This window comes from Oncorhynchus clarkii, chromosome 9 (assembly GCF_045791955.1).
Source record: "Oncorhynchus clarkii lewisi isolate Uvic-CL-2024 chromosome 9, UVic_Ocla_1.0, whole genome shotgun sequence".
Lineage (NCBI taxonomy): Eukaryota > Metazoa > Chordata > Actinopteri > Salmoniformes > Salmonidae > Oncorhynchus > Oncorhynchus clarkii.
Window position 1 is genome coordinate 55,248,386 of NC_092155.1, and position 26,168 is coordinate 55,274,553.

The following is a 26,168-nucleotide window of genomic DNA, read 5'->3' on the forward strand; positions in this document are numbered from 1 at the left end:
TTGAAAAGTTCGTCTTGAGAATGGCATTATAATTATATCCTCGACCAAATCGATATCTTCTCCTCCTTCCGCCATTGTGGGTTGAAAAAACAGCTTAGTAGTACGCAAATTAATTTGTTTATCAAATTCAGTTTCCTAGTTCTGAGGTTCTGCATAGACCTGCCCATAGGACTTGCCTCTCAATATTGGTAATCCAATCAAAAGACGTGCACGCACTACGCCTGCTAGCTGGCTCCTGTGTAACACTGGAGCCAGCCAGCAGGCGTACAATAGCCAACTCTAAAGCTGATTGGTTGACACAAAATTTTCATTTTCATTCACTTTAAGCTACAAGCGCCCGCACTGTTGATTCTGACGGCCTGAGGGAAGATTTTAGACCCCTGGCAACACATGATGGCTGAATATGATTGGATAAAAGATCTAACATAAAGACCAGCCTTCCAAATCTCAACCTGGGGCTGGAAGCAGTGCAACCAAGAGGAAAGCTATGAAATGAAGAGTATAACTCCTACTCTGGGGAAATACGGCCCACCACTATCAAATACTAGACCCCCAAAAATGTTTGCCCTTGGAAAGCTGAGCTCCCCCCATTGTTTTCCTATGGAGAGGCATGCCGGTCTATTTCGCCAAATATCTCACAATGTGTATGGGTGATTGATTATGCAACCTCGGGCACTTCTATGTCCTCGGGTCAATTTTGGGGATTTTATCAAAATAAATATATGTTAAGTTCACACTGGAATCACCCCATACTTTTTAAACACCTTTCTATCAAGTATTTGAGCTACTTTTCAGATGTATTTTATACCTCAATTTCACTATTTTGCCCTTGTCCCTGACCCAGACTTTTAAGCTTCTACTATGTTTTTCTATGAGAAAACATTAATAATTTCACATTATATAATGTTATGTACTACAGAAATAGTAAATTAAATAGTATCTATATCAATATTTATTGTGAGTATGCCCTTTATATTGTTTTTTTACATAAAATATACCTGTCCTTTGGGAGTGGTGTCATTTAGACCACTGAGGACAAATTCATAATTAATTAAAAAAATCAAGAGAATATTAATTTAGTTACCATGGAAACATATTGTGACACTGAAGCACATGGCTGCAGTGGACAGTTGTTCCAGATGTGATGCCCAGTCCAGAAAAAAATCCAGAAAAATCATACTTTTTTGAGGAATGTCCTCTGGTCTGATGAAACAAAATTAGAACTGTTTGGCCATAATGAGGAAAAAGGGGGAGGCTTGAAAGCCGAAGAACACCACCCCAACCGTGTAGCACGGGGGTGGCAGCATCATGTTGTTGGCATGCTTTTTCTGCAGGAGGGACTGGTGAACTTCACAAAATAGATGGCATCATGAGGGAGGGAAATTATGTGGATATATTGAAGCTACATCACAAGACATCAGTCAGGAAGTTAAAGCTTGGTCGCAAATGGGTCTTCCAAATGGACAACGACCCCAAGCATACTTCCAAAGTTGTGCCAAAATGGCTTAAGGACAACAAAGTCAAGGTATTGGAGTGGCCATCACAAAGCCCTGACCTCAAACCTATAGAAAATGTGTGGGCAGAACTGAAAAAGCATGTGCGAGCAAGGAGGCCTACAAACCTGACTCAGTTACGCCAGCTCTGTCAGGAGGAATGGGCCAAAATTCAAACTTGTGGGAAGCTTGTGGAAGGCTACCTGAAACATTTGACCCAAGTTTAACAATTTAAAGTTAATGCTACCAAATACTAATTGAGTGTTTGTAAACATCTGACCCCCGTGGAATGTGATGAAAGAAACAAATGCTGAAATAAATCAATCAATCTCTCTACTATTATTGTAACGACTGTTTGAAGAAGAGGACCAAGGTGCAGGTGGGACATGTTCATGATTTTTAATAAAACTGAACACTAGAACAAAAATTAACAAAGCGGAACAAACGAAACAGTTCTGTCTGGTGCAGACACACAAAACAGAAAAGAACTACCCACAAAACACAGGTGGGAAAAGGCTACCTAAGTATGATTGAGAACCAGAGACAACGATAGACAGCTGCCTCTGATTGAGAACCACACCCGGCCAAACACACAGAAATAGAAAACATAGAACACAAAACATAGAATGCCCAAAAAGGATCTCTAAGGTCAGGGCGTGGCAATTATTCTGACATTTCACATTCTTAAAATGAAGTGATGATCCTAACTGACCTAAAACATGGAATTTCTACTAGGTTTAAATGTAAGGAATTGTGAAATGTATTTGGCTAAGGTGTATTTAAACTTCCGACTTCAACTGTAAATGCATATTTCTATGAAACCGATTGAGATCAATCAAATGATTGGCATGGAGATTGTCGGTTTGATGTTTTACTGGTAAAATGTGAATAATTATCATTCACGATTGGCAGTGATGATGACCTATTTTGAAATTAGGTAGCCTATGCGTAACTGGCTGCAGGGTAGTCAGGCGCAGGAGAGCAGAATTGGGTAGCAAACGGAGCCCTTGGTGTTTGAGGATATTAAAAATATAAAATTTTCTTGAGACGATATAGGCATAGGCAGACTTTGCAATTGGAGGATGCATTATTTTTTCATTGAAGAAATGATGTCATAAAAAGATCATCTGCTCCCTCACCTAAGAAAATGCAATTTTATATGTGAAATTGAGATTTTCAACATGTGAAACTGCAAGTTTTACATGTTAATTTTATAAGGGATGTGTGTGTACGTGTGTGTACGTGTGTACGAGTGTGCGTAAATGTGTGCACCTGTTTGTGTGTATGTGTGTTATTGTCACGACTTCTGCCGACTTCTTCTCTCCTTGTTCGGGCGGCATTCGGCGTCACCGGTCTTCTATTCATCACCAATCCACTTTTCATTTTCCATTTGTTTTGTCTTGTTTTCACGCATCCTCATTATTTGACGTGTATTTAACCCTCTGTTCCCCCCATGTCTGTGTGTGGAATTGTTTGTTGTTTTGTGAATGTGCACATTAAACTGGTTTGCGCCGGGTTATGTCAACCCGTATTTGTTTATTGTTCTTAGTGCCTTGTGTCTGTTCACCGTAATAAAGGGCTCCGTTTGCTACCCAATTCTGCTCTCCTGCGCCTGACTTCCCTGCAGCCAGTTACGCATACCTTACAGTTATTGTGTATACCTGTCTATGTATTTGTGTGAGTGTATGTATGTGCGCTTTTTAGCAGCTGTTTATCTCTACAGCAGTTAGCTTTACAGCAGTTTCCAGGCAAGTTTCTCTCTAATTGGTAACAGTTGATATTTATTGTAGGAGACTGTCTGTGTGCTTCTTCTCCGGGTCGATGTTTCCAATATAATGGCCGACTGAGACTTCTCATGTCCATCCACAAAGGAGCTTAAGGGTTAATGCCACATGGTCAAGGTTAGGCTTGCACAGATCGGGAGCACCTCAGGAATGTTCCTTAGGTCGAAATGTCCTTCTAACCCTAACTGTTCTCCCGTTGTCACCCAAAAGCACCTGCAATTTAGGGCCAGGCTTCATTATGGGCCTACTTTTTTCACGGTTGCTGCGCTCAGCCCGAGCGAGCTACGGTCAAGGGGCATCTTGTTGAACTCGGCACAGCCTAGGGATTATGGTAATGCCATTGCAGGCTCTGTGTGTCTTTAAGCACTGCACTGTTTCACTCCATCCTTGCTGTTTGTGTGTGTCTGTGTGTGTGTGAGAGCTTTTCTTTGACATATGTTGGGAGAAATTACTGATTTACAGTTCATGAGGGTTACCTAATCACACATATGAAGTTTTGAAAAGATCTGACGTTTATAACCCTTCAAAACAGTCACTATGACACAATTTTAAGGCACTTGCAATTCGCACAGGAAACTAAAAGGAAACACATATCCTTATTGGGGTTTTCTCTTACAGAATCCTGAGTTTGAAGTCTTTACGGTCAGAATTGACCTATCTACACAGGGTTGAATGCAGTGAGTTTCATAAACTGCAGGTTGGTTATATCAAAACACCTTTAGGGTGAATTTAAGCCCCGCACTGTGTCACTCCATCCTTGCTGTGTGTGTGTGTTTGTGTGTGTGTGTGTGTGTGTGTGTGTGTGTGTGTGTGTGTGTGTGTGTGTGTGTGTGTGTGTGTGTGAGAGAGAGCTTTTCTTTGACATCTGTCGGGAGAAATTACTGATTTTACAGTCCGCAAGGGTTGCCTAATCACACATATGAAGTTTTGAAAAGATCTGAAGTTTATTATAACCCTTCAAAACAACCACTATGACACCATTTTAAGGTACTTCCGGTTGACACAGGAAGCTGAAAGTGAACACATAACCTCCTTGGGGTAGGCTCTTATAGGATATTGAGTTTTAAGTCTTTATGTTAAGAACTGACTTATGAGTGTGTGTTATTTCAGAAAATCACAGAAATCTTGCAGAGCTCCATAACCCGCCTTAACGGATTCGTCTGAACACGCTGCAACTGGATCTGTAACTTTTTTGAGCATCACCAATTGTACATTGTACGATTTCTCTTAAATTACGATGGATAAATTGTTATTTTTTTCCTGACACCGTAGGTTCATGTACTTTGACGTGAAGTGGTCAAATTAGCGCTCTATTTTAGTTTTTGACCTTTAATCCCAGAAAAATGTTCTTAACTCAAAAAGCGTTGAGGCCTCGATGCCATCTTTTCCGGGGCCAACTTCCCATTATGCCAAACTATGCTCACCAAGTTTCGTCTTCAAAGTCTTTTCCATTTAGGAGAAAAGGCCACATCGTGATTGGTGATATTTTGTACATTTGCAATATGATTCCATTCGCCGGTATTTACGGGACAGCGGAACAATGACCAAAATTTGAACATTTTATCAAACGGAAACTGAATGTCCGAGAGGCTTCGTTCGATGACTTCCCAGAATATCTGGCCCCGGTGCACGGCCCGCAGCCATCCGCGAATTGTAGAAACATTCGCAGACATCTAGTAAGGGACCGTACATTTGCAATATGGAGTTCCTCATCAACCATACAGCAAATACCAAAATGTAGTCCCCAATGTAGGTCTCCATTGACTTGGTCTCTGGTCCCGACAGAGAGTACAGTTGTCCCCAGGTGGGGAGTCGTGCTAGGGAGAAGGTCAATCCCGCAGTCATAAGGTTGGTGCGGCAAGAGCGAAGTGTCCCGGGCCTTGCTGAACCCCTCCCGGAGGTCCTGGAATGGCGGAGAGGTCCAGGGCATCTTCTGAGGCTCCAGGAAGACGTCCCGGGTCAGGTTTTGCTGACTTCAGGCAATGGGTGTGGCAGAACGGGCTCCAGCCCATGATGGCACCAGTAGACCAGTTAATGAGGGGATTGTGTCACTGGAGCCAGAAGAATCCCAATACCATGGGAATCTGAGGGGACTTCATGAGCAGGAACTGGACAGTCTTGCTGTGGTTCTCTCTGACACACATAGATTGATGGGAGTGGTGTTGTGGGTGACTCAGCCATAGAGCGCCCATCCCTCGCTCTAACATCCATGGGAATGGAGAAGAGTTGAGGGGGGATGTTCAGCTCGGACGCCAGGGTAGCGTCCAAAAAGCTCTCGTCGGGCCCAGAGTCAATGAGAACCCGGAGAGATTTGGACTGGTCTCCCCACAGCAAAATGGCATGAAAACGGGTGCGAGCAAGGGAAGCAGGAACGTTCTCCATATGGCTCACCAGAGTACTCGCTCCTACTGGTGAGCCTAATCTTTTTAAAGGACAAGAGGACACAAAATGACCAAGAGTCCTAAAATATAGAACACTCTTTGTGTCAATCCTGTATTGCCATTCCGCTGGCAACAGCCCAGCTCTGCCAAGTGGCATAGGCTCAGGAAGCAGTAACTCGGCCGTCTTCGGCAGCCCTCGGGGCAGGTCTGGAGTCCTCGGGTTCTCCCGGCAATGAGACCATTGGTACCTTCTGGGTGACTTGAAGGCAAGGTCGGAGACCTGGGAGTGTGAGCGAAATCCAATTTCCTCTCCCTCCATCATTCCTTCAATCGCCCATCGATACGGATGATCAAAGCGATGAGGGAATCGAGCTCCATAGGTAACTCCCGGGCTGCAAGCTCGTCCTTGACCTCCTCCGAGACGCAGTGTAGGAACATATCGAACATTGCCTCTTGATTCCAAGCACTCTCCGCTGCCAACGTGCAGAAACCAACACATAATCAGCTACACTGCGGGAGTCCTGCCAAAGCTGAATTAGCTTCTGGGCGGCCTCTCGCCCGGAGAACAGTGCATCAAAACCTTCTCGATGTGGATAGGTGGGAGCTCCTTCTGCTGTTTCCTGAAGTACACAATCAGCTCCTTTGTTTTGTTGATGTTGATTGAGAGGTTATTTTTCTGGCACCACACTCCCAGGCCACTCACCTCCTCCCTGTATGCTGTTTCATCATTGTTGGTAATCAACTTGATGATTGAGTTGGAGGCATGCATGGCCACGCAGTCATGGGTGAACAGGGAGTACAGGAGGGGGCTGAGCATGCACCCTTGTGGGGCTCAAGTGTTGAGGATCAGCAAAGTGGAGGTGTTGTTTCCTACCTTCACCACCTAGGGGCGGCCCGTCAGGAAGTCCAGGACTCAGTTGCACAGGGCTGGGATCAGACCAAGGGCCTCAAGCTTAATGACAAGTTTGTAGGGTACTATGGTGTTGAATGCTGAGCTATAGTCAATGAACAGCATTCTTACATAGGTATTGCTCTTGTCCAGATGGTATAAGGCAGTGTGCAGTGCGATGGCGATTGCATCATTTGTGGATCTATTGGGGTGGTAAGCAAATTGAAGTGGGTTGGGGGTGTCAGGTAAGGTTGAGGTGATATGATCCTTGATTAGTCTCTCAAAGCACTTCATGATGACAGAAGTGAGTGCTATGCGGCGATAGTCATTTAGTTCAGTTACCTTTGCTTTCTTGGGTACAGGAACAATGGTGGCCATCTTGAAGAATGTGGGGACAGCAGACTGGGATAGGGAGAGATTGAATATGTCTGTAAACACTCCAGCCAGCTGGTCTGTGCATGCTCTGAGGATGTGGCGAGGTATGCCCTCTGGGCTGGCAGCCTTGCGAGGGTTAACACGCTTAAATGTCTTACTCACGTCGGCCACGGAGAAGCCACAGTCCTTGGTAGTGGGTCACGTCGATGGCACTGTGTTATTCTCAAAGCGGGAGAACAAGGTGTATAGCTTGTCTGCGATATGGCTGGTTTTCCCGAGGGAAGTGCGGGGTTGGGTCTTGTAGGCATCCCGGTAGTTGGAGTAGCAGTGGTCGAGTGTTTTAGCAGCGCGAGTACTACAGTCAATGTGTTGATAGAACTTCGATCGGGTTTTCCTCAAATTTGCTTTGTTAATGAGCCAACGTTTTGGATGCAATCATCAGTAAATCGAACAGTAACACATACAATTTCCATACAACACTGCCCAACAGGTTTCTTTACCATTATGCAATCAATGGGTTTCCAAACACAATCACACATCGCCATAAAATGTTCTCCTAGCATCCGCCAAACCCAGATTTGTCCGTCGGACTGCCAGATGCTGAAGCGTGATTCATCACTCCAGAGAACGCGTTTCAACTGTTCCAGCAGCGAGCTTTACATCATTCCAGCTGACGCTTGGCATGTTTTCTAATTCCTTTCGTAAGTAGTATTTTAAAATATTTTCTACGCAATATTTATAAATGAGGCCCCAAGTGTGGAAAGCTCTTAGAGACTTACCACGAAAGACTCTGTAATCACTGCCAAAGGTGCTTCTACAAAGTTTTGACTCAGGGGTATGAATACTTATGTAATTGAGATATTTCTGCACTTAATTTTCAATACATTTGCTACAATTTGTAGAAACATGTTTTCACCTTGTCATTGTGGAGTATTGTGTGTGTAGAAAAAATATATATTTCATCAATTTTGAATTCAGGCTGTAACAACAAAATGTGGAATAAGTCAAGCGGTATGAATACTTTCTGAAGGTACTGTAAGCCCTTTCAGGCTGCATATGACTGTTTGTGGTCGGTGTGTATATGATTTGTTTCGTTTGTGTTCTACTGCATGTCTTCTTTTTTTCACTTTAGCTCCAAATCAAATCAAGCTCTCTTTACTCAGCATTGATTCTCCAAGGTGTGCATGTGGTTTGGATTACTTTATTCAAATGGTGTCTGATTGGACAATGTGATCATTAGTGCATTAGCTTGAGACATTGATCACATTTTGTTGTGTTACAGCCTGAATTCAAAATCGATGCAATTAATCACCCATCTCCACACAATAACCCCAAAATGACAAAGTGAAAAAGCAATCCTGAGTCAATGCATGTTAAAATCACATTTGGCAGTGATTAAAGCTAAGAAGTCTTCTTAACTTAATATTACAACTTGAAACTGTAACTTCACCCTAATCATTTTGGCCTTTATTGTGGATTCACTGAAATGTTGTTGATCCATCCTCAGTTTTCTACCATCACAGACGACACTGTAGTGGTTTTAAAATCACCAATGGCCTCATGGTAACATCCCTGAGCAGTTTCATTCCTGTGCTGCAGCTCAGTTCAGAATGACAACTGTATCTTTGATGTGTCTGAGTGGTTTAATATATAATCCACAGTATAATTATTCACTTGACCATGCTTAAAGAGATATTCAATGTCAGATTTTTTATTGCTGCCCATCTACCAATCACTGCCCTTTATAAGGCTTTCGAAAAGCTCCCTGGTCATTGTAGTTGAATCTAAGCTTAAAATTCAATTATTGACTGAGGGACCTTACAGATATTTGATGTATGGGAGACAGAGGAAGGGTTAATCATCGAAAAATCATGTCAATCCCTATTATTTCCCACAGAGTAAGTCATGTTACTTATTATGTGATTTGCTAAGCCAAATTGTACTCCTTAGGCTTGCCTAAACAAAGGGTCTGAATACTTATGCAATGACTATATTTTAGTTATTAATTTTGTATTTATATATAAAAAAAAACATTCCACTTTGACAGAGTATTTTGTGACAATGCTTTGCAAAACCGAAGAATTCCAAGGGGTCGTAATATTTTTGCAAGGCACTTTACACCTGTTTGTTTTGTTGATAAAATCAGACATTGGAGATGCATATAAAATTGCCACTAACTGACTGGGCATGATAAAATGCACCACATAGCCTCATAATTGAAACTGGGCAGTGAACTGCATTTCATGCACTTCAGGTCCGAAATGATTACAATGCCTCTGCAAACTTGACATCCCAAGAAATTTGCTTCATTTAGCCCACTATTTGGTCCAGTTTAAAGGAGTTTAGCACCCACAACAAAATAAGGGCACAGTGAATTTCTCGAATGAGGAACTCCGTCCATCTAGACCGCCGTGGTAACTTTTGATTCACTTAATTCCCCCTCATTTCAAGATCATGACTTGGCGGTTCACAAAGCTGGGGGACTGACAGTCTCTAACAACACTGCGGAGTGAGGAGTGAGGCAGCCATATCACATTGCCTCCATGTCAGAGCGGCTCTCGCACTCCGTTCGCCAGGAGCCACCTCCCCTTAATAGGCAGAGTAATTAGGTGTCAGTCAGGACGGTGTCAGTCAGAGTTCCTCTTTCTCTTTTCTTGACATGTCTTGCGAGAGAAGAGCCATCTTGTCACGTTTCTGGGATTCACTTTACATTGTGGGAGCGACAACAGAGCCACTTTGGGTTGTCCCATGCGGGGTCTCCCTGGGCCTGCTCTGGCAAAGAGCGAGAGCGAGAGAGAGAGAGAGAGAGGAAAATAGCTAGACAGAATGAAAGAGAGAGTGAGAGACAGAAAGGAAGAGAGAGTGTGAGACAGAAAGAAAAATAGTGAGAGACAGAAAGAAAGAGAGTGAGGAAGAGAAATTATCAGTGTGCTGCACTCTCAGGCCTGTCAGAACTGTTGCAACAGAACTCTGGTCTTAACTGTCCCCCTCCACCCCCTCTTCTTCCAGGGCTGTCTGCAAGGAGACACAGCTATCTCTTCCAGGGTCTGTAGACTGTACACCTCCTCTGGGAAAAGGGAGCTAGGAACGAGATGTCCACAACATTGTAAGGACTTACAGGAAAGTCCCTGAGGAGGCTTCATTCACAAGAGGCACCATCAGCTCCTCCTTCTACAAGTAGTCAAAAGAGTTTGACAGGAGGAAAAGACAATGATGAATGTGGCTATAAAACCAGTGGCCGACTTCCACCTGTTTCAGTAAAACAGATACCAGGGGAGTAACCAAGCTTGCTGGAGCGATGAGAAACTAGGCGATGAGAAACTAGGTGATGTGAAAAGCACATTGGAAACAAATCTCTCATACATTTATGCCTTTTTCTGCTCAACAAATCCTGCTTTTTCTTATTGGGCCTAAATAACTGCCCTACATGTTGCAATCACCTTTAAATGTGTGATGCTTCTTAAGTGGTGTTCGTCGCTTCATCATATGCCACTTCCTCAGCAACTTTGACAGTCAAAGTCTAAATTTCATCTTCATTTTTAAGGTGGATCACACTTTATTTGAACAGTCCATATGCTCTACATATGGTTGTACTATCAACAAACTATTTTGGTTTGATACATTTTGGAGCAAAGTCTGAAATGTTAAAGTGGAAATTACAAACTTTAGAAGCCTTTTTAAACCAAACCAAACCAACAAGTTTGCATTTACTGCCGTGCAGGAAAATTGTCATCAACAAAAGACTGATCAAATTAAGATCCTACATCTGTAAGGTTATGGTTAGGGTTAGGGCTAGATTTAGTAGAAAGTTATTTGAAATGTTACTAATAGTCTGTAGAGCATCTATAGATGGAGTATCCAAATAAAGTGTTACCTAAAGGTTTAACGTGAGTAATGCAGAGCAATAAAGAACCAAAGTGCATAATCAGCCCTAACTAACCCAGTTTGTCATGAGACGCCTTGAGTGGCTCTTATTTTTTTCATTTTGCATGTCGCTAAATCATGCTGTCTCGAACACCACCAGCACTCTTTATCCAATCACTCACATTATCTTAGAATTTACTTGTAACATCACGTTTGTGTCTGATGTTTGATGCCTTTACATCAAATAAATGAAAAAAACTGTGTACCCACTACAGTATACATGTACATTAAAGTCTATGGCTGCTTGTTACTGATACACTACTGAACTATCTTCCTATTGTCTTCTGTTGAAAACAGATTCAATTAACTGGACTGCTACTGTTATTCTTATTCATTGCTTTTTCCTTTCTTTCTGTGGTAACTATTGATTGAACATTTGAGTGAGCCAAAATGAACACCACCAATGATATTGCTTTATCTTTTTGTACTGTATTTGTATTGATGTATTTACCTCATTTGTCATTCTATTCTCCCTCCATCCCTAAAGTGTGTTTTGAACAAATATTTGTTCAAAACAAAAGCTCAGCAAAAATTATCCTGTTATGGATAAAGCATTATGTCAGTTTATGCTCATGGGAAAATATGCTAACAACTCCTATGAGGAAATATGTGCATGTGTAGTCAAACCAAAGCATTCCGTTTGATCATGCCCCCCTATACAACTATATTCTCACCTCAATATCTCTATGAATATATGCATATGCACTTCTAAACCATGCTTAAACGTGTGGATAGAAATGTACAAGAAATATGATGCAACTCAAAGTGCTTGAGAAAAGTGCATGTCCTATCTTTGGGTCAATGTCCATATTGTATTCACCTGGGCCAGTGCTGACAGTGACAAGTGTCAGCTGAGGGTTTGAGAGGGGTTGGACCCTTCTGCATGGCATACTGTACCAGTGATCGTTCCATTTCTGGCAAGCTCACACAGGGCGAATGTTAGAGAACCTATCTTCAAAGGATTTTTTGTGCCACGTACCTGCGCCAAGATACTTCAAAGTGAATCAATCAATTATAATTTGGGAACATATTCTAATTTGAGTTAACCAGTGCAGCAGTACCCCAACTCCCCTAGAGTCTAAGCCTTGTTTTAAGATGGCCATACCAAGGATAATTTAGCTAATTGAATTGGAATTTTAGAACCCCTTTAGGTGTATATATATATATATATATATATATATATATTTTTTTTTTAAAGGATTTGATGAAACATAGAATTTGGCCTAACTGCTTTTAGCTCATAGAAACACATTGAATAATAGATGCCTACATGGAAAAACAGGTAAAAAAGGAAATCTACCAGAAGTTTGTTTTGAAGTGTTTGTCCTATATGAGAAATAGAAGAAAGAGCATTTTTTTTAATTAACACTTGTTACACGTACCTTTAGGCACTGAACTACACAACCGTTCAGAAGTTTGGAGTCACTTAGAAATGTCCTTGTTTATGAAAGAAAAGCACCTTTTTTGTTCATTAAAATAACATCAAATTGATCAGAAATACAGTGTAGACATTGTTAATGTTGTAAATTACTTTTGTAGTTGGAAACAGCAGATTTTTTTTATGGAATATCTACATAGGCGTACACAGGCCCATTATCAGCAACCATCACTCCTGTGTTCCAATGGCACTTTGTGTTAGCTAATCCAAGTTTATCATTTTAAAAGGCTAATTGATCATTAGAAAACTCTTTTGCAATTATGCTAGCACAGCTGAAAACTATTGTGCTGTTTAAAGAAGCAATAAAACTGTCCTTCTTTAGACTAGTTGAGTATCTGGAGCATCAGCATTTGTGGGTTTGATTACAGGCTCAAAATGGCCAGAAACAAAGCACTTTCTTCTGAAACTCGTGTCTGTTCTTGTTCTGAGAAATGAAGGCTATTCCATACAAGAAATTGCCAAGAAACTGAAAATCTCGTACAACGCTGTGTACTACACCCTTCACAGACCAGCGTGAACTGGCTCAAACCAGAATAGAAAGAGGAATGGGAGGCCTAGTTTGAGAAACATACACCTCACAAGTCCTCAACTGGCAGCTTCATTAAATAGTACCCGCAAAACACCAGTCTCAACGTCAACAGTGAATAGGTGACTCTGGGATGCTGGCCTTCTAGGCAGAGTTCTTATGTCTAGTGTCGGTGTTCTTTTGCCCATCTTAATCTTTTATTTTTATTGGCCAGTCAGAGCTGTGGCTTTTTCTTTGCAACTCTGCCTAGTTTTGTTTTGAGATCAAAGCGAGAGCTGCATGTAGCCACGTGTTCACATTTTGTTCATATCCTTTGCTAGTTAGTGAGTTATTAGCCCAGTTATAGATAATTTGTAGACAGCAATAGGGGAGGGATTGCTTCCTAAAATAACACAAAATGTGTAAATTTCTAGACATCTTTGAAAAGCCAAAGAGCTTTTTTTATGTCTTAAAGAGGACTTTTGTTTTTGAGACAGGATTGAATAGGCTAAGTAGACAATAGGCAGAGGGTAACATGATTTGTCTGATTGTAAGTAATAATGGTATGGGAATAGTAATGCATTTTATTCTGTAAATTGGTTTCTTGCATCAAACAACACATCAATATTTTCAGTCACCTTGTCTGAAGGACAAATGGATAAAGAGATGTCAAGCCTTGCATGTTTGTTTTCAAAAGTCTCATGGATTGCAGGTCGACATTGAAAACCACACATTGGCTGTTGTGTAGGTTGAATGATAGAACAGCTATTTCCATGTTAAAATCTTATGGGATGCATTTTCTCCATTTGTTTTTGTGGTGGGCCACTCTGGTAGGCCTACATTATATTCAATAACAACCACTTAAAGTGGGTACAGCCCACTTTTTTAAAAACCTTTATTTAACTAGGCAAGTCAGTTAAGAACAAATTCTTATTTTCAATTACGGGTTAACTGCCTGTTCAGGGGCAGAACGACAGATTTGTACCTTGTCAGCTCGGGGATATGAACTTGCAACCTTTCGGTTACTAGTCCAACGCTCTAACCATTAGGCTACCCGGCCGGGTGATGGAAGTTGCACAGAAGTTTGTGCTCAGCAGACCTGAAATTTGGAACATTGGTCACGTGTCAAAAATTTTGAGAACCACTGAGCTAGTGAACAGATTGCTGATTTTCTGTACAGCTATACTACAGGATAGGGTGCAGCACAAAGTCAAATTGTAGGTAGACAGGATTGCCATAAATAAATATACAGCTCCAAAAATTGTTTGATGATCAAGAATATTAGGAAAGCTCACGAGCAATGGGGCATCAACCAACAATTTCTAGAGTGTGCCTGCCTACTGGTCTTTCGGTACATCAAAATTGCTTGAAATTCATAATTGACTTACATTTGGAATTTATTGTTCAAATGTATTATTACATAATCAAAATGTGTTCAAGATAAAATTATGAAAAGGGCTGTCTGGTAGCCTCAATAAATAGACAAAGATTTGTGTATATATACAGTGACATACCCTAAAAAAAACTGTATTTTTTATGAAGAATCAACAACAAGTGGGACACAATCATGAAGTGGAACGACATTTATTGGATATTTCAAACTTTTTTAACAAATCAAAAACTGAAAAATTGGGCGTGCAAAATTATTCAGCCCCTTTACTTTCAGTGCAGCAAACTCTCTCCAGAAGTTCAGTGAGGATCTCTGAATGATCCAATGTTGACCTAAATGACTAATGATGATAAATACAATCCACCTGTGTGTAATCAAGTCTCCGTATAAATGCACCTGCACTGTGATAGTCTCAGAGGTCCGTTAAAAGCGCAGAGAGCATCATGAGGAACAAGGAACGCACCAGGCAGGTCCGAGATACTGTTGTGAAGAAGTTTAAAGCCGGATTTGGATACAAAAAGATTTCCCAAGCTTTAAACATCCCAAGGAGCACTGTGCAAGCGATAATATTGAAATGGAAGGAGTATCAGACCACTGCAAATCTACCAAGACCTGGCCGTCCCTCTAAACTTTCAGCTCATACAAGGAGAAGACTGATCAGAGATGCAGCCAAGAGGCCCATGATCACTCTGGATGAACTGCAGAGATCTACAGCTGAGGTGGGAGACTCTGTCCATAGGACAACAATCAGTCGTATATTGCACAAATCTGGCCTTTATGGAAGAGTGGCAAGAAGAAAGCCATTTCTTAAAGATATCCATAAAAAGTGTCGTTTAAAGTTTGCCACAAGCCACCTGGGAGACACACCAAACATGTGGAAGAAGGTGCTCTGGTCAGATGAAACCAAAATTGAACTTTTTGGCAACAATGCAAAACGTTATGTTTGGCGTAAAAGCAACACAGCTGAACACATCATCCCCACTGTCAAACATGGTGGTGGCAGCATCATGGTTTGGGCCTGCTTTCCTTCAGCAGGGACAGGGAAGATGGTTAAAATTGATGGGAAGATGGATGGAGCCAAATACAGGACCATTCTGGAAGAAAACCTGATGCAGTCTGCAAAAGACCTGAGACTGGGACGGAGATTTGTCTTCCAACAAGACAATGATCCAAAACACAAAGCAAAATCTACAATGGAATGGTTCAAAAATAAACATATCCAGGTGTTAGAATGGCCAAGTCAAAGTCCAGACCTGAATCCAATCGAGAATCTGTGGAAAGAACTGAAAACTGCTGTTCACAAATGCTCTCCATCCAACCTCACTGAGCTCGAGCTGTTTTGCAAGGAGGAATGGGAAAAAAATTCAGTCTCTCGATGTGCAAAACTGATAGAGACATACCCCAAGCAACTTACAGCTGTAATCGCAGCAAAAGGTGGCGCTATAAAGTATTAACTTAAGGGGGCTGAATAATTTTGCACGCCCAATTTTTCAGTTTTTGATTTGTTAAAAAAGTTTGAAATATCCAATAAATGTCGTTCCACTTCATGATTGTGTCCCACTTGTTGTTGATTCTTCACAAAAAATACAGTTTTATATCTTTATGTTTGAAGCCTGAAATGTGGCAAAAGGTCGCAAAGTTCAAGGGGGCCGAATACTTTCGCAAGGCACTGTATATATATACATATATTTATTATTTACTTGATTTGAGAAATTGTGACTGGACTTGTTCTTAGAATGCACAATTTCAACTTGGCTCGAGACTCGTCCTGTTCTACTTGGGACTCAACTTGAGACTCTTGTAACTTGAAACATTCTTGTGACTCGAATAATTTTGACTTGATCTCACCTCTGGCAACTGCAACTGCTAACCAAAACAACATGCCTATTCTCAGTAATTAGTAATTTAGCAGAAGCTCTCATAACAAAAGTTTATCTCAATACTTTGTTATATACCCTTTGTTTGCAATGACAGAGGTCAAACGTTTTCTGTAAGTCTTCACAAAGTTTTCACACACTGTTGCTGGTATTTTGGCCCATTCCTCCATGCAGATATCCTCTAGAGCAGTGATGTTTTGGGGCTGTTGCTGGGCAACCCGTACTTTCAACTCCCTCCAAAGATTTTCTATGGGGCTGAGATCTGGAGACTGGCTAGGCCACACCAGGACCTTGAAATGCTTCTTACGAAGCCACTCCTTCGTTGCCTGGGCGGTGTGTTTGGGATCATTGGCATGCTGAAAGACCAAGCTACGTTTCATCTTCAATGCCCTTGCTGATGGAAGGATGTTTTCACTCAAAATCTCACGATACATGGCCCCATTCATTCTTTCCTTTACACGGATCAGTTGTCCTGGTCCCTTTGCAGAAAAACAGCCCCAAAGCATGATGTTTCCACCCCCATGCTTCACAGTAGGTATGGTGTTCTTTGGATGCAACTCAGCATTCTTTGTCCTCCAAACACGACGAGTTGAGTTTTTACCAAAAAGTTATATTTTGGTTTCATCTGACCATATGACATTCTCCCAATCTTCTTCTGGGTCATCCAAATGCTCTCTAGCAAACTTCAGATGGGCCTGGGCATGTACTGGCTTAAGCAGGGGGACACATCTGGCACTGCAGGATTTGAGTCCCTGGCGGCGTAGTGTGTTACTGATGGTAGGCTTTGATACTTTGGTCCCAGCCCTCTGCAGGTCATTCACTAGGTCCCCCCGTGTGGTTCTGGGATTTTTGCTCACCGTTCTTGTTATCATTTTGACCCCACGGGGTGAGATCTTGCGTGGAGCCCCAGATCGAGGGAGATTATCAGTGGTCTTGTATGTCTTCCATTTCCTAATAATTGCTCCCACAGTTGATTTCTTCAAACCAAGCTGCTTACCTATTGCAGATTCAGTCTTCCCAGCCTGGTGCAGGTCTACAATTTTGTTTCTGGTGTCCTTTGACAGCTCTTTGGTCTTGGCCATAGTGGAGTTTGGAGTGTGACTGTTTGAGGTTGTGGACAGGTGTCTTTTATACTGATAACAAGTTCAAACAGGTGCCATTAATACAGGTAATGAGTGGAAGACAGAGGAGCCTCTTAAAGAAGAAGTTACAGGTCTGTGAGAGCCAGAAATCTTGCTTGTTTGTAGGTGACCAAATACTTATTTTCCACCATAATTTGCAAATAAATTCATTAGAAATCCTACAATGTGATTTTCTGTTTTTTTTCTCATTTTGTCTGTCATAGTTGAAGTGTACCTATCATGACAATTACAGGCCTCTCTCATATTTTTAAGTGGGAGAACTTGCACAATTGGTGGTTGACTAAATACTTTTTTGCCCACTGTACATATGAGATGAGTAATGTAGGGTATGAAAAAATATAAAGAGGCATTGTTTAAAGTGGCTAGTGATACATTACATCAAGATGGCAAGATGCAGTAGATGGTATAGCGTACAGTATATACATATGAGATGAGTAATGTAGGGCATGAGAACATTATATAAAGTGGCATTGTTTAAAGTGGCTAGTGATATATTTAATTACATCAAGATGGCAAGATGCAGTAGATGGCATAGCGTAAAGTATATACCTATGAGATGAGTAATGTAGGGTATGTAAACATTATATAAAGTGGCTAGTGATAAATTGATTACATCAATTTTTCCATTATTACAGTGGCTCAAGTTGAGTCAGTATGTTGGCGGCAGCCACTCAATGTTAGTGATGGCTGTTCAACAGTCTGATGGCCTTGAGATAGAAGCTGTTTTTCAGTCTCTCGGTCCCCACTTTGATGCACCTGTACTGACCTCATCTTCTGGATGATAGCGGGGTGAACAGGCAGTGGCTCAGTTGATTGTTGTCCTTGATGATCTTTATGGCCTTCCTGTGACATCGAGTGGTGTAGGTGTCCTGGAGGGCAGGTATTTGCACCTGGTGATGCGTTGTGCAGAACTCACTACCCACTGGAGAGCCTTCCGGTTATGGGCGGAGCAGCTGCCGTACCAGGCGGTGATACAGCCCGACAGGATGCTCTCGATTGTGCATCTGTAGAAGTTTGTGAGTGCTTTTGGTGACAAGCCAAATTTCTTCAGCCTCCTGAGGTTGAAGAGGCGCTGCTGCGCCTTCTTCACGATGCTGTCTGTGTGAGTGGACCAATTCAGTTTGTCTGTGATGTGTACGCCGAGGAACTTAAAACTTACTACCCTCTCCACTACTGTTCCATCGATGTGGATAGGGGGGTGTTCCCTCTGCTGTTTCCTGAAGTCCACAATATTTCTGCCCAACTGATCTTCTTGAAATCTATCTGGGTAGATTGCTAATGAGTTGAGGTAAACGCCAGTATGTAATGGTTTTGGGTTGGACCAACATTCCTTGTTTGTAATCGCACGTGTAAGGAACTCCATTCTCGCCTTGACTATCAGAGGACTTGCTGTGACGCTGGTTACGCGCAGCAGTATTTCGAAAAGTTGTATTTTCAACGATTTCATTGAAGATATCATGGCGAATAAATCAGGAAAAGCGAAGTCAAAGTCTAAAGTGAAAGTGAAAAAGTGAAAGTGAGACAGATTTTTTGTTTGAGGAATCTTTGAGTGTTATGATTCAAACAGGAACTGAGGAGCTGTTTCTGCAAGGACATGACGTACTTCTGGACGGGTAAGTGCTAATGCCGTTTTATGAAATATAAATATATATTAGCATTTTTTTAAATATATATATATTTTGCAATTTGCAATGAAATGTTTGGTTTGTTTGTGTGTGTGTGTGTGTGTGTGTGTGTTGGTTTGTTTGGGTGTGTATATATGTGTGTGTATATATATATATGTGTGTGTGTATATATATATATATATGTGTGTTTGTATATATATATATATATATATATATATATATATATATATATATTCCATGTCAGATATATATATTTTCCATGTCAGATTATATTTTCAATTTTTTTATTCAAATGGAAAGGAGTAGAACAGCAAACACACACATGGCCACTGCACCTGCTACTCCTCTCCATTTCCATATGAAATAGCCATTGGGTGCTGTTCAGGGGAGGGCAGGCCCACAACAATGGCCGGAGTTGAATGAAACAGCACTTTACCCTAGTGACTGTTCCCTCTGCTCTATACAATACATATCTGTTTATTTTATGTGATGATAAAAGGCTCATACAATACAAATATTTTTTTATGTTTTCTTTCACAGTGATAGTGACTCCGACTGGTAGCCCCCGGTGCCAAGCTGCCCGCTCTACCTCTGCCCCTAGCGGTGTTCATATGCCACAGTTCATTACTGCAGGCATGACTGTGCCTCAGGGCCAAAAGGGCACAGCATGGAGGCGTCGTTGTGTTCTGTGTCTCATGAACTGCACCCCTTGTTCAGTTTGCCTCTGTTTTACATCAGAAAGAGACTGCTATGGGACATGGCACAGACAGCAAAATATTGTGTTGAGGACTTCCAAAGGGTGTACTGTTTTAAAAAAATATTTATTTACAAATATTATTTTTTAAAATTTTTTTGTGTGTGTGTGTGTGTGTTAAAATTATAAATAAATAATTATAGGTCATTTCACCACTTCGGCTACATTTGGGCAACTTGTGTGGGACACTTGGGTGACTTCATGCTAAATGTCATGTAGCTCACCCATTCCTGAAGTTATCAGTCTGAAACTTTGCACACCTACAGTTGCCCTCTTCTGCTATACATCAGAATTATCTCCAGCATCCTATCTGACGGTGTGGCTATTCTAGTACATGTGAAAGATGATGCTACAACAATAAAAAACATTAAAATGATACCAAGAATATGCATATCCTTGCCTCTGGGGCTGAGCTACAGGCAGTTAGATTAGGGTATGTCTTCAGGCGGAAATTGAGAACAAAGGGATGCAGCCATAAGAGGTTAAAGCACTTCCGGTTGGCACAAGACGCTCTAAGTAAACACATATCCTGATTGGGGTATGCTCTTACAGAATCCTGAGATTTAAGTTTTTACGTTAAGAACTGACTGATTTACACAGGGCTGAATGTACTATTTCTCTCAAACTTCAGGTTTGGTATATCAAAACACCTTCAGGGTGAATTTAATCACTTCCGGTTGCTCCAGGAAGCCTAGAATCAACACAGGTAGACCTCATAGTGGCCTGATCAATTTTCATCGAAGACAGGTTCATAAGATATTCATAACGCACATAGGCTTCAGGTTGAATTTAGGGGAGCAGGCAATGTATTCCTGTGGGGAGAGAAGTCATTGCAAACTGTTTGATGTAAACACCTACTTTTCACTGTTCAGGGTTAATGCCACATGGTCAAGGTTAGGCTTGCACAGATCGGGAGGACTCAGGAATGTTCCCGAGGTCGAATTGTGCTTCTAACCCTAACTGTTCTCCCGCTGTCACCCAAAAGCACCTGCAATTTAGGGCCAGGCTTCATTATGGGCGTACTTTTTTCATGGTCGCTGCGCTCAGACCGAGCAAGCTACGGTCAAGCGGGGTCTCTCGTTGAACTCGGCATAGTCTAGAGATTATGGTAATGCCATTGCAGGCTCTGTGTGTCTTTAAGCCCCGCACTGTGTCACTCCATCCTTGCTCTCTCTCTCTCTGTGTGTGTGTGTGTTGTTGGTGTTCACATACTGGAGAGGGAGTGCAAAACAACGACGCTGGACAGAGTGTTATCAAGTGTAGCAAAAAGGCAGTTTATTTAAAGTCAGAGATATCTTATCCTGCAGTTAAGCGTGCACGGACCTAAGCATATGGCTCTGTGAGGAGTCAGCTAATTAGGCTGCTTAGACAGAGTTTGCAGCAGAATGTATACACAGAATAATGTAGGTGGAGTCTCGTCGTGTTGGTCTTCTGACTGGTCCTGAAGAGTTGGAGGCGGGCCTGCTCTAGCCAGAGCAGGAGCCCCATTGGTGCACAGCAGAGTCCTCTGCTCTCGTGTCCTTCGGATAATCATGTTATTGCATGTAGGCTCTAAACTTGACTGAGGACACTGGGCCCAGAGTTATCTGAGGACATCCGGTTTAACCAGAGCGTTGGCCAGCTAGTAATGCTTGATATATGAATATTTATATAACAAATCCCCCTCTTCACTCTATTAGACGTGAACACTATTCAAACGGACGATAAAAACGAAGAGTAGCAAGCTAGTCCATCCCCCCTTTTGTCATATGCCACTCATAGTTGCTATAGGAAAGAGCATGCCCCCCCAACCCATTTCTAGAGTTTCCCAATACCCCCAGGGTAGTGTAATGGTGGTGGTTGCATTTGAGGGTACGCACAGGGTGGTGCTTCTAACCATGTCTGGAGTGCATAGTTGGTCTGTAGGTGTAGTTCTGCGTTTGGGACGGGAATGATTGGAGAGAGTGATGTTAGGAACGGTGTCAGGGATAGGGGACTGGGTAAGAATTCCAGACGCCTTATTGTATGTGTGTTGTTCTATTAACCATGTCAGGGTACCCAGGGATACTCCAACTATCAGTAGGAATATCACAAACAAAGGCCCAGATATTCCTAGCCTTGCCCAGGGAGAGAGAGATATCCCTCTAACTGGGCAAGGTTCCTTTTTCAGGGGAGATGGAGTTTGATACTCCATCACCTGAGTCAGGAGTGTCTTCATTTGGTATCGAAATTAGGCTGTTCAAATCAGCTCTGACTTCAGTCAGTGTTCTGGAAGGAGTTGGGGCTGGGGTGCAATGTGTAAGGTGGTGCCAAGGTGCGCCTGATTTACCTTTGACCTGGACTGAGTGTGAAGTAACCTCCTTCACTTCGTACGGTCCAGTCCACCTGGGTTCCAGCCACTTTCTTTTGTGGACTTTAACCCTCACCCAGTCACCAACTTTTACCTTCAGTGGTGGCGTGTCCCCCGGCAGCTCCCCCTCTTGGACCTTGCGAACCTGAGAAGAGAGTGCTGCAGAGAGTTCCGTCAATTTTTTTACATAGTCAGACATTTCAATTTATTGTACATCAAGAGCGGGCATATGACCTCCCTCCCTTCGTGGACCAGGCATGACTCTTCCAGTCATTATCTTTAGCTATTTTAGCTTTCAGTGTGTTCCACCAGACCTTGGGACCGGGGGTGGTACACAGAACCGAATATGTGTGTTATGCCAAATCTGTCTTCCACCTGTCTTAGGTGTTTGTTACTGAAATGTGAGCCACTGTCAATATACCTGGGTATTAGTTTGGTTTGTAGCCACTTAATGACCGACCAAGCATTCTCTTTTGCTGTTGGTATTGCTTCTAACCATTTGGACACCTATCTACCATAACTGGGAGATAGCGTTCTATGCTACTGTCCTGAAAATATGCATTAGGTATGTTTGATATGGTTTCTTCGGGTTGTGTCTGCCACAGATGCTGCATTTGTCACAAAATAAGTCAGTCATTACGTCGCAATATAAGTCAGTCATTACTTTAATTTGAGGGTGCCACCAGATGTGCGAGACCTTTTGAAGGGTCTTTAGTTTCACCAGTCCTTTGTTCTTTGTTCTTTGTTCTGCTTCCTTTCTGCTTCCTCCCCCTCTTGTTTCTGGAAAAGGACGCTCCCGCTCTATCAGTCATGCGCTGTTCTAAGTATTCATTGAACTTGAGTTTGAGTGTAGTTGAGCCAGACATGTTATCACAAAATAATTACGTGAACTGCTAAGGTAATTATTAACGTGGTTAGGCAGGATATAACTAAGGCAGTGATTATCTGAAAAATGTCTTATTTGGCTCCTGATCCTTGTTCTAGCTCATCTGGTAATGTCTGTAATGTGTCCTCTAGGTTTCAGTCAGTCCTCTGTGTATATGTGTTTATTTCTATCTTTGTATACTTAGCCCGTCCTTGGTCGAGACCAGGGATGTATTCGCGGTGCTGGCACAGACTTATCTCTTGTGTCTCACCCTCGCACACAAAGATTTTATCAGTATGTGGTGACAGTTAAGTGTGTGTTTCTCCGGTATTTTATTTGAATTTGTTCAGCGATTTATTTAGGTATTTACTAGAAATGATTCGGTGATTTCCTTTTGGAACAATATATTAGTGAATTCAGGCGGTTCTATAACAATTGTCAGAATAGTTTTATCACTTTGGGAACCGGTATTTTTATTCGGATTTGTTCAGTGATTTGTTTAAGTACTTAATAAAAATAATTCAGCAATCACCTTTTGGAACAATATATTAGTACATTCAAGCGGTTCTATAACAATTGTCAGAATAATTTTAGTACTTTAGGAAATACCAATAGAAATGGGAAAACTAAAAGTCAGTGTTTAGCTCGGCGGCTGTCAATCAAAAGTCAGTGCTCAGCTCGGCGGCTTATTTAAGTACTTTCTAGAAATAATTCAGTAATTTCCTTTTGGAACAATATATTAGTAAATTTAGGCGGTTCTATAACAATTGTCAGAATAATTTTAGTACTTTAGGAAATACCAACAGAAATGGGAAAACTAAAAAATATTTATTTAGGTATTTTCTAGAAATAAATCAGTAATTTCCTTTTGGAACAATATATTAGTAAATTTAGGCGGTTCTATAACAATTGTCAGAATCATTTTAGTACTTTAGGAAATACCAACAGAAATGGGAAAACTAAAAGCCAGTGTTTAGCTCGGCGGCTGTCAATCAAATATCAGTGCTCAGCTCGGCGGCTGTTCAGCGGGTGTACAAGATGCTCTGAAAGCGGCGCGGTGACTAGACTACTAGGTGGCTAGACTAGCAGTAGGAGTACATATAACCCAGTTACATAACTTAGCATGGCGGTTACTCCGCAACAAACGTTTCTCTCAATTGGGTATGGGATTTGTAGTCTTATGGTTTTAATTTCCCCGGTCTCAAAATCGTGGAACGTCACATCAAATGTTCCATAATTGTGTCCATTATGTGTTAGAACACAGCCACAGTTTAACTTCACCTCATACACAACCTATATATATATAATAGGACAGTTTTCTATGCAGATTTCACGAACAGACTGGGTCCCAGGGGGAATCTAGTACACTGGTCAATCAAAGTTCAATAAAAAATAAAAGTTTTTAGCAAAACAAGATCTCTTTGATCAATGCCTTTGGTTCTTATGTCAAAATAATTTGGCAACGATTCATAGTCACACTCAGTACTTCTGATCAAAATTTGGTTTAGACTATAATATAATATGCAGATTTTGATTTAACAGGTTCTGCTTACCTTTTGGTAGAGCGCTCTGATCAGGTTCCTGAGGCAAGACGAATGGTTGATGGTCTCCTGGATGACAGGTCACTCTTCCGTCTGATTTGGGCCGATGAATTGTCTCGTCCTCTCACACCAACTTATCATAGATCGAATTCAGGATAACCATCCTCTGCTACCAAATTTGTTGGTGTTCACATACTGGAGAGGGAGTGCAAAACAACGACGCTGGACAGAGTGGAATCAAGTGTAGCAAAAAGGCAGTTTATTTAAAGTCAGAGATATCTTGTCCTGCAGTTAAGCGTGCACGGACCTATGCATATGGCTCTGCGAGGAGTCAGCTAATTAGGCTGCTTAGACAGAGTTTGCAGCAGAATGTATACACAGAATAATGTAGGTGGAGTCTCGTCGTGTTGGTCTTCTGACTGGTCCTGAAGAGTTGGAGGCGGGCCTGCTCTAGCCAGAGCAGGAGCCCCATTGGTGCACAGCAGAGTCCTCTGCTCTTGGCACCCGACCAGTAGAGGGGGGTGGAGTGTGAGTGTGCGTGCTCATGAAATATCTGTGTGTCAAGGAAGCGTGAGATAAGGGGAACTGGCAGTGTCTGCTTTAGGCTCAGGTGTTTCCTGTTTTTGCAGGAGTGCAAGCAAAGACCAATGTCAGTGAAATAGTTTGGCACTCTAAGCTCGATAGTGTTGCAGGATGTTCTTTGTAGTTTACAGGGGAGTATATTTGAGTGATGGCAGCCATGTGTCCTTCGGATAATCATGTTATTGCATGTAGGCTCTAAACTTGACTGAGGACACTGGGCCCAGAGTTATCTGAGGACATCCGGTTTAACCAGAGCGTTGGCCAGCTAGTAATGCTTGATATATGAATATTTATATAACAGTGTGTGTGCTTTTCTTTGACATCTGTTGGGAGAAATGACTGATTTACAGTTCATGAGGGTTGCCTAATCACACACATGAAGTTTTGAAAAGATCTGACCTTTTTAACCCTTCAAAACAGCCACTATGACACCATTTTAAGGTACTTCCGGTTGACACAGGAAGCTGAAAGTGAACACATATCTTCCTTGGGGTAGGCTCTTATAGAATTTTGAGTCTTTATGTTAAGAACTGACTTATTTATAGAGGATTTAATGAGTTTGTTATTTCAGAAAATCACAGAAAATCAGATATAGATCGTAGAGCTCCGAAACCCACTTAAAAAAGATTTGTCTGAACACGCTGCAACTGGATCTGTTACTTTCTTTTTTAACATCACCAATTTTACATTGTATGATTTCTCTTAAAACCTGTCTAGGACGGGCGGTCCGCTAGCGGAACCCCACCTCAACATTCCCCTGAAAAGGCAACGCGCGAAATTGAAAAATATTTTTTATGAATATGTAACTTTCACACATTAACAAGTCCAATACAGCAAATGAAAGATAAACATCTTGTTAATCTACCCATGGTGTCCCATTTCAAAAATTATTTACAGCGAAAGCACCACATATGATTATGTTAGGTCATAGTCAAGTCACAAAAACACACACAGCCATTTTACAGCGAAAGAGAGGAGTCACAAAAAGCAGAAATATAGATAAAATGAATCACTATCCTTTGATGATCTTCATCAGATGACACTTATATGACATCATCACATCATGACATCATGTTACAGAATACATAAAACGATAATGTGCATATTTATATCCAAAAATCCCAGTTTACATTGCCGCGTTATGTGCAGTAATATTTTGATTCAAAAACATCCGGTGATTTTCCCCTAAATACTCATAATAAACATTGATAAAAGATGCATGTGTTATTCACAGATTTAAAGATAGACTGATCCTCTATGCAATCGCTGTGCCA